The sequence below is a fragment of the Callithrix jacchus genome, chromosome 2 (genome assembly GCF_049354715.1).
Source record: "Callithrix jacchus isolate 240 chromosome 2, calJac240_pri, whole genome shotgun sequence".
NCBI classification, from domain to species: Eukaryota; Metazoa; Chordata; class Mammalia; order Primates; family Cebidae; genus Callithrix; species Callithrix jacchus.
The window spans coordinates 141,302,547-141,311,591 of NC_133503.1; the positions used below are offsets into that span (position 1 = coordinate 141,302,547).

The 9,045-nt window shown below is 37.2% G+C and overlaps 1 protein-coding gene across 1 annotated transcript in view; it reads right to left on the reverse strand.

The window, feature by feature from the left end:
* PIK3R1 (phosphoinositide-3-kinase regulatory subunit 1) overlaps positions 1-9,045 on the reverse strand; it is a 70,061-nt gene that overhangs the window by 59,747 nt on the left and 1,269 nt on the right. The gene's annotated exons all lie outside the window — the stretch shown is intronic.

Here is a 9,045-nt window from a genome sequence, read left to right on the forward strand (position 1 = left end):
ACATTAAACTTCTTCAAAAGTAACAGGAATTAAGGTAAATCTATTTATCAATATTATATAACTTTTGAGTTATCAGATCATGGTGTATTTCTTCCTGAGAAAATTTGCGTTTACATGCATACACCCAAAACTTTGTCTTAGTTTCATGGCCTTATCCATCTCTTTGTAATTCAATCCTTTCAAATATTTACAATAAGAAAATGTTCTAAGTCACATATAAATTTGAGGCAAATTTCTGGAGCTATATGAATGTAATAACTAGTGAAACTTACCAGATAAAGCAGATATAACTGAAGACCACCCAAAAAGCAGAATTCAGTTACCAATCACTTCACAAAGAACTGCTTAAGGAGATCCCCACAACTGCCTGCCTTGCCCAGAATGTTTCTGAATCTTGTGAATGCGCCATCACTATGAAGTCCCCTTTCTTTTTAAATATTTACAACATCACATGAGCTTTAGTTTTTCAATCTCAAAAAGTTATATGGCATCTTTGCAAGGTGGTTGTGAGGGTCAATTGAAAAATGTCTATAAAATGCCTGGCAGGGCTGGGTGCAGTGGCTCATGCTTGTAACCCCAGCACTTTGGGAGGCCGAGGTAAGTGGATCACCTGATGTCAGGAGTTCAAGACCAGCCTGACCAATATGGTGAACCCCATCTCTACTGAAAATACAAAAATTATCCAGGTATGGCAGCATGCACCTGTAGTCTCAGCTACTCAAGAGACTGAGACAAGAGAATTGCTTGAATCCAGGAGGTGGAGGTTGCAGTGAGCTGAGATTGTGTCACTTCACTCCAGCCTGGGTGACAGAGTGAGACTGTCTCAAAAAAAAAAAAAAAAAAAAAAAAAAGCCTGGCAGAATAATTAGCAAAGAGTAAGTCTGCAAATGTTTAAGGTTTGTTTTGAAGAAGGCATTTTCAAAAGTTAAACAAACCCACAGGGAAGTGTTAGACAAAACTATAATATGTACTTTGATATATTCTAACCAAATTCATTATATTCCATTCCTTGGTACTCCACAGATATTCCTTCTTATTTAGCAATAAAATCAACTTGTTCTAACTTCTTCAAACACCTCTGAATCAAAAATAAGCAAACTTATTTTTTGCTACCTGAAAGAACATGGTAAGATGTAAGTAGCAATCCTTTGAAATTATACATTAATGATGCTACAAATATTAAGCTATGTTTCTATAGTTGGAACACAAGAATCCAAAAAAAAAAACTTCAAATGAATTGTTTACTAATTTTAAAAAATCTTAAGCATTAAAAAATATTTTTATTTTTTTGAGACAGAGTCTTTCTCCGTCACCCAGGCTGGAGTGCAATGGCACAATCTTGGTTCACTGCAACCTCTGCCTTGCAGGTTCAAGTGATTCTCCTGCCTCAGCCTCCTTAGTAGCTGGGGTAATAGGCATGCACCACCATACCTGGCTAATTTTTGTATTTTCAGTAAAGATGATGTTTCACCCTGTTGGCCAGGCTCTTGATCTCCTGACCTCAAGTGATCCGCCAACCTAAGCCTCCCAAAGTGCTGGGATTACAGGTGTGAGCTACTGCACTTATCCTCAAAAATTATTTTTAAAAATAGAATAAAAATAAAACCATCAGTGTTTAATTAAGATTCACACTAAAGGGTTAACACAGTATAATATCTAATATCATAAAAATTAATCTTATTAATGCCCCTGAGTAATTTTGAAAACTGTATTTTATAAAAAAAAAAACAAAACAGTAGCATGACAACCCCGATAGTCACTCTGACTTCACAATGTGGCCTTGTCTAATGCCTATGCTAACGTGTTACCTCTTAGGTAGATTTAGAGGGGTCTCAATAAACAAATGTTATAACCATCACTCTCTACTTACTTTGGAAAATTTAACAAAAAAAAAAAATGTATGAAAAAAATCTGTAGGAACTCCAAGCACAGATCACGTCAATGACGTTAGCTCTACTGCACAGATGCCATTCAAAGGAGGTAGTAAGTCTCAAACCAGTTTAGATACCAGCAATTGCTAACTGTCTGCCAACAGAGGTGGAGCCTAAATTTTCACACTGGTTAAACATCCTAAAACCATACACGATGTGGATTTGCAAAAACTTGATACCAGGTGGGCACTCTGATAAGCAATAATCCCATACAATCCATGGACCAGTCTCCAATCAGATCGTGCAACGAGGTCACATAAGTACATCTTTCCAACCATCCTAGATTGTTTATCTACATAAATCCTCTCCCTACATTCCCTTATTCTCATATACAGGGTTTCTGGGTTGAATTACTGGGGAAAAACTACTAGTGAGAACCAAATTTTCTGGGTCTTATTTCTCCAACGATTCTTCTAATTAGGAATAGGACTAAAACAAAAACTCTGGCAAAACTCAAAAGAGGCAGCATTTAGCCTTCACCTTGCAATCAGAGAACACTGGGACTAGAAAGTTAAGGAATTTATAGAAGACAAAGCAATGTGGAATTTCTGATTTATATTTCACTTATGCCTACATTCTTTACTATCTTGGATATCAGATTTGATCATCAAATTACAAGTAGTCTCCTGCAATACACTGTAATAAATTCACAGTTACAACTTCAATATGAATCAAACTATGACTGGACAGAATAACGTATAGGCATTACATAATACATGCCCCCAACTGAGGATAGATAAACAGATGAATACAAACACGCCGCAAACACCTCCAAGCAAGAAACACTCCAGAGCAGGTATTCCTGAAAATCACAGCCATTGCTTTAGGTGGTATAAAGTCAGTGGGAGAAAGTTCTGCATACATAATTAAACAAAGGTTTCCTGCTTGTTTTGTTTTTAATTGCAAGGATATATTTTAACAAAGTATAATATGTTATCCATTATATAACACGTGTTTTGTTTTTAATTCAAAGTTATATTTTAACAATGTCTCTACTACAATAATTCCACACACTGTTTGTATACTGTGTGGAATTTTCATAATAAAAATATTGTGGTCCTTTACGTAAATTGGTAAGAAGGAATAACACATTTGTAAAGTATTCTGATAATATTTTGTTAAACAACTTGACGTTTTAGATACACCATACCCAAGTAATTGAAATAAAGCCTATTTCTAGTTCACTTTATCCCCTCCCTGTGCCCTCCTCTATTCAGAGCCTAAGGACTGCTTTGATACTGAATGCTATAAACTCAAGATCTCAAAACATTAAGATATAATCCATCATGCAATTATGCTTCTCATTTCAAGCTATCAGACCATGTCATTTTCTCCTATCTGAGCCTTCACAGCAATGCTACATCCCTCCTCATGGAAATTTGTTAGCAACAAAGATACACATATATGCAAGAGCCAGCTGTACTGCTAACATCTGCTTGTTTTGTTTTTTACTAATCAAAACCTGGATATGTAAATGATGTCATATTTGGCACTCTTAATTTGCCACAGGTAAAAGATTTTCCCCTTTTTGAGTGCTACTTAGCAGATGCTAAGGCACCATTTGTTGTTGACTTTAAGAATTTCTAATTTTGTTTCTAACTCAGAGAAGAAACGCTTACTAATCGAATGCCTCTTGTAGACAAAGATGCATTCACCTAGAAACCAGAGAAGACTGACATCAAATTGATCAAAGAATCTATTGACAAGTTAAATAGAAGAGTTCCATATTTATGATAAAGAAAATTGTATTATAAAAGAAAATTGTATTAGAATATCAACATTAACTTAGTTGCCAGAAAACAAAATACCCTCCCTCTAGTTAAATAACTCCTATTTGAATCAGGGGTGTACGACAGCTTTACTTAGGATGCACATATAAAGACACTGGATCCTTTTCCCATTTTTGAAAAAAGAACACAGAAAGACGTGTATAGAGCCAGAAGCCTTAACAAAAGCATCTGAACAAACATTTCACTTAAATAAGAAAATATAACTTGCCTACCAGAGCCCTGTGATTCTAGAGGACAGAGGCAGAAACAGACACCTGGCAGAAAGCTTCTCCTCAAATAATGTTTTATTCTGCAACCCTGGACTTAACCGTCACCGCAGCTCTAGCAGAGAAGATCAAGTCATTCCCTTCAAATAACAGAATGGGGGAAGGAGGGAGCAAAGCCTTCCTCTCCGCTCTGGGCAAGGTAGCCTTCCTACTCATGGGCCCCTCAGAGCGTGCCTATGAATTCCTAAAGTGGCCAGTCCAGCTCAGAGTCAGAACCTCCTGCTAAAAAAGCAAGAAAGGTGAGGATCCTGTCTCTTTTTGTCAATTTCATTTTCAAAAAAAACCATGGATACATAAATTGTTAATTAGGACTACTTTCCCTTACACATTTTTAGCGGTACAAAATAACCAAAATTAACAGAAAAAATGTTTTTAAGAAATCAATAATTCATTGAGAATATAAATGCTCATGAGAGGGAGAACTGTGTTGTAATACATAATTTAATATGCAACTGATATATTCTGTGACCATAAGAGAATTGGTTAGGCTAATCTGATTTTAAACAATTAGCACATTTGCTTTTTCCAGACATCTCTTTAATCAATTATATTGATTACATCTTTTAGAAATATTTCATTTCCTACTAAAACACAGAGGATAAACACTTAAATTTTTATGCCTGGGTAAAAATCTCCACAATGTCCTGATGAACTTTTTGGATTGGTCAGAAGTTCGAGATAGATCTCAAAGGCCTACTATGATCCCGTAACTGACCCAACTATTTCGCAATGACAGAGTGGTGGATAGATGCAGAATGAGAAGTCAGCACCATAAATTGGATGGTTTACCCCATCACTCTGGGGCTTAACAAGACAAACCTCCAAGTTCACAGCAAAAGCTTATTTAAGCAGGGAGGAAGGTGAAGAATGTTATGAGAAGGTATATTCTGAAAGAAAACAGAATTCATAAAAGCAGCAATTTGTGAAGCAAAGCAGATTACTTGCACTAGTACTATTTGCCGCAAGGAGACAGCTGTAGGTTCTGACCAACGGGCTCAGCAGAGGCATGTAATTTGGTATCAGGTCACTATTTTCTGTGACCTCTGTACAGTGTAGTCAATGTTTGTGATTTATTGCAGCCCTGCTTTCTAGACAGGGAACAACCACCAGGAAGGGACACTCAAATGCTGAGTGTGAAAAATGTAATAACAGCATGCCTTGGGAAATAATGAAAACCACCACCAATTGCAGGCTTTTTTTTTTTCTGTTTAGAGGGATTTTGATCAAGATTTAAAATAAGTCACACCAAATGCATGCTTTATGTTTTAGATTTGAAACCAGCTGAAATCCACTGTCAGAGTCTGCAGGGGCAGCCAGGGGGTTGTGTAGGTCAGGAAGGAGGTGGGTATGGACTCACACTCATAAGTAATCTCTCATGTTAGCAGGTTTCAATGCACTACACAAACTAACATGGGCAGACTCTCACTCATCTAAATATTCTGCATTAGCACGACTTTAATTAAAGGATCTCAAAGTAAGAGTTAAAACCACTGTCTTGAGAAATAGCCCCACTGGATGGCTTACATAAGACAGAGGAATATATTTTTATTCCCATATCCCTATATCCCCACTTTCAATCAACTCATTTCCTTGTGTACAAGAGAAAACATAGAACCCTGGCTGAATGGGGCTGTATGTGGTGGAATGGGATGCCAGGAACTGAGCAGCCTAATGCAGAAAAAGCCAGAAGATTGTCTTTCACAGCTGCCTCACCCAAGGGCATGTTAACACCCACCTTGCACACTCAGTACACTCTTTATCTATATGAAACACAGAAGAGGTTCTCTCCAAAGAACATAACATAGGGTTCTACTGGCTCAGAAAAAAAATGAAATAAAATGTGATTCTCATATTAGTGATTTTAGCCTCCGTGCAAAGGGAAGGAGATAAAAGGATGGGAAAAAGGACACAGAATTTGCCCTGAGGACACTCGCTGACCATGACACACCCTCTACACACTTGGCCACTTGGCTTCAGTGACTGAAGGCACTGTCAGCTTAACCCACTTTCCCACCAGCAGAACTACCTGTACCAGGCCCTGGTGAAGAAAATAAGAGTTCTGGAGACATACCAGGCAATGGTTAAGGCCAAGGCAGGATGCCTCAGATGTGGAGGATGTAGATAACAAATAAGCTGTTATTTTCTAAAACAGGATGGGTCATTAATGTATGACTGCACATGACATTCAGAGCACGTGGCCAATTTCAAAAGCAATGCAGAAAGTAAAATGGCTAGATGATGAGCTGAAGCAGCACATGTTTACCAGCATGCTGGGAACCTACCACACTGTCCTAGATACTTAGGATAATGGGGGGCCACAAAGATCCCTCCCCTTGTGGAACTGAAAAATCTAACAGAGGAAACAGACAATGAACAATAAATACAGTAAGTAAATGATATTGTGGGTTAAGTAATCAATGATTTGCAAAAGCAGGGAGGTAGGTCCCAGCATGGAGTCACGTGAGTAGAGCCAGACTCCATGAGTAGATTTGAGCAAAGAAGTGAGAGTGGGTCAGTCAGACAGATGTCTGAACAGAGGGGACAAAGTACAGCCCTAAGGTGGGAGGGAGGCATGAGAGAGCATCTCAGGGCACACTGGCTCTTCAGTCTTGATTTCATCTTTTATCTTTGCTTTCTAGCACAAAACAAGGACTCAGGCCATGCTTACTAAATGTATTTAAGTCCAAAAACATCCAAGATTATCCAATTAAAACTTCATTCAATCTATACGCCAGCGCTTCCTAAAAAACTGCACGAAGAAAGTACATGTTCCTGAGAAGAGCTGTATATAAGATTTTCTAATGGGGTTTTTTGACACTTTCTCCCTAAAAGTTAAATGTCACAGCTTTATTTCCACGAACATATAAGCAAAGAAAAAAAGTAGACTCTATTGTACAGGAAGGAATCTCTCACAGAATGTATTTTTGACGAGAGTCTAATGACAATTTCCTTTTAAAATAGAGAGGGTAGCAAGGCTCAGCAGGACACAGACACGTGATAGGCATGCAGGCTGTCCTCGCCCCCTCTATCTATGCTGCTGCCCATTCCCGAGGTGTGCCAAGTCCACAAAACAAAACTGCCATGTGGTTCCTAGACCTGGGGTGGGGAGTTGGTGAGGAATAACCTTCTAAATGCAATCAACACAGCATGACATGAAAAACTGGCTAAGTCAGGTGGAGGGTGTTAAAAGAAAAGAGAAAAGGACTAAATAATTCAATTACAGTAAGAATAGAACAGAACTATCATTTCTTGCCTCCACACAATTTGTCACTGTAAAAGCTTTTCAAAGAAATACAGAGGCAAAAGAAACCAGTCTCATAGCTTCCAACATATAAAATGTGTCCTTATAACTGCTTTCCATATCAATTCAACATGCAACTCACAGGAGCTATTGAATTCTCACTTCATAGGAATATTTAAATGAGAATACAAGACCAACATTTCTAGAAAATTGAATGTTTAGTATTACACTCCCCACACGACCCCCCAACACACTCTTTCCAACCTTTCAGTTATTCCTAATTTCTCATTTATATTCAGGCTCTAATACTTTCATGCACATTATCATGGGCCTTTTTCTTGAATTCAGCTAAAAATTTTCATTTCACTCCACCTTTCCATGTATTAAAAAAAAATGAAAAAGCTGCTAAAATTCTCAATTGTAATCACATTATATGAGAAAGCAAGCATTATAAAACAGTTTAGGATATAAAAAGAGAAAATGACTCTTCCTATAAGGAAAGACTTGCTTTTCTGTACACCATATCCAAAGAAACTTACACCTGATAGCAATTATCAAATGCAATTTTGTTTAGAAACTGCTTTTATAAAATTGTTTTGTAACTAATCTTGATAAGGTGCCCCTATTCTACCTTTTAAATAATCTTCTGTAATTCAACTGAGATATTTTTATGATTCTGTGTAACTCTGTATTCTGGGACAAATTAAATCATTTTTCCATTTGAATTAGCCTATTGAAGAAAGTCTTTTTAACTTAAAAAAAATGTAAAGTCAAAAACATATAACTTGGTGGAGAAAAACAAATACGTATGTATCTTCAATCTGCTAAGTGCTGCAATGGTTGACGAAATCACTTATGTACGTGCAGAGAGTCACAGTTTCTTTATTCATCTGCAAAGAAAAATTAACTTTGGGTTCTGAACAATATAACAAAAGGTATTATTTGAACATTATAAAGTATAACATTTATGAAATAAGTATTCCCTTTGGGCTGCGGATGGGAAAGAAACGAGCTTCTCTTCAGGCATCATTAATAAATTCCTTGACTATAGCACAATACTCCCAGTCCTAGTATTACTCAGTACTGAAAGGCAGCTCTTACCCTTGCTTTCTGCTTCTCTTTTCTCATTGTCTTATTCACTTGTGTTAGAATAAGGCAACATTAAATAAGGCATAATAGATTACTAGTGGTATCAGAATCTCTTCCAGCATTTTCATATACCCTGTGATGCCAGTCAGGTCTCCTCAATATATAACTACTACAGTTAGGCCCACCCATCTTACACATTCCTTCTTATTCCTTTCTTAGTCCCTAAGAAAAAAGACTACACAAGAGAAAAAAGAAAAATGCTTGTGATTTACTAGTGAGGAAACCGGTATTTGACAAAGCTGATAACAGCAAAGCAAAGCATGAGGCTTGTCTCTGTGTGAAACAGAAGATTAACCTTAAAGACACGGCTGTGCCCGAAATGCAAGTATGTATCATCTCCAATAAGCAGTAAGTGGTTTTTGAATGAAGGTGGTTTCCATTTAAGAAAAGTATTCAGTGAATTTTTTTTCCCCTTATGAAGGCAAACCAGACTATAGGCATTAATGCTACAAATGACACTACCCACAACGGAAGCAAAATCCCTTTACTTTTATACTAACTATAGGATTGGGTTTCAGCTTTGGCCACAGCAATCCTGGAGAGGAAACCAAGAGGTAGATACCGGGTTATAAAAACAATGGTTTCTTCTCAGCTGAGTTCTGTGGTCATTTTATTACTCTTTACATTTTTCCATACAAACCATATTAAATATACTTATATTAGACTTA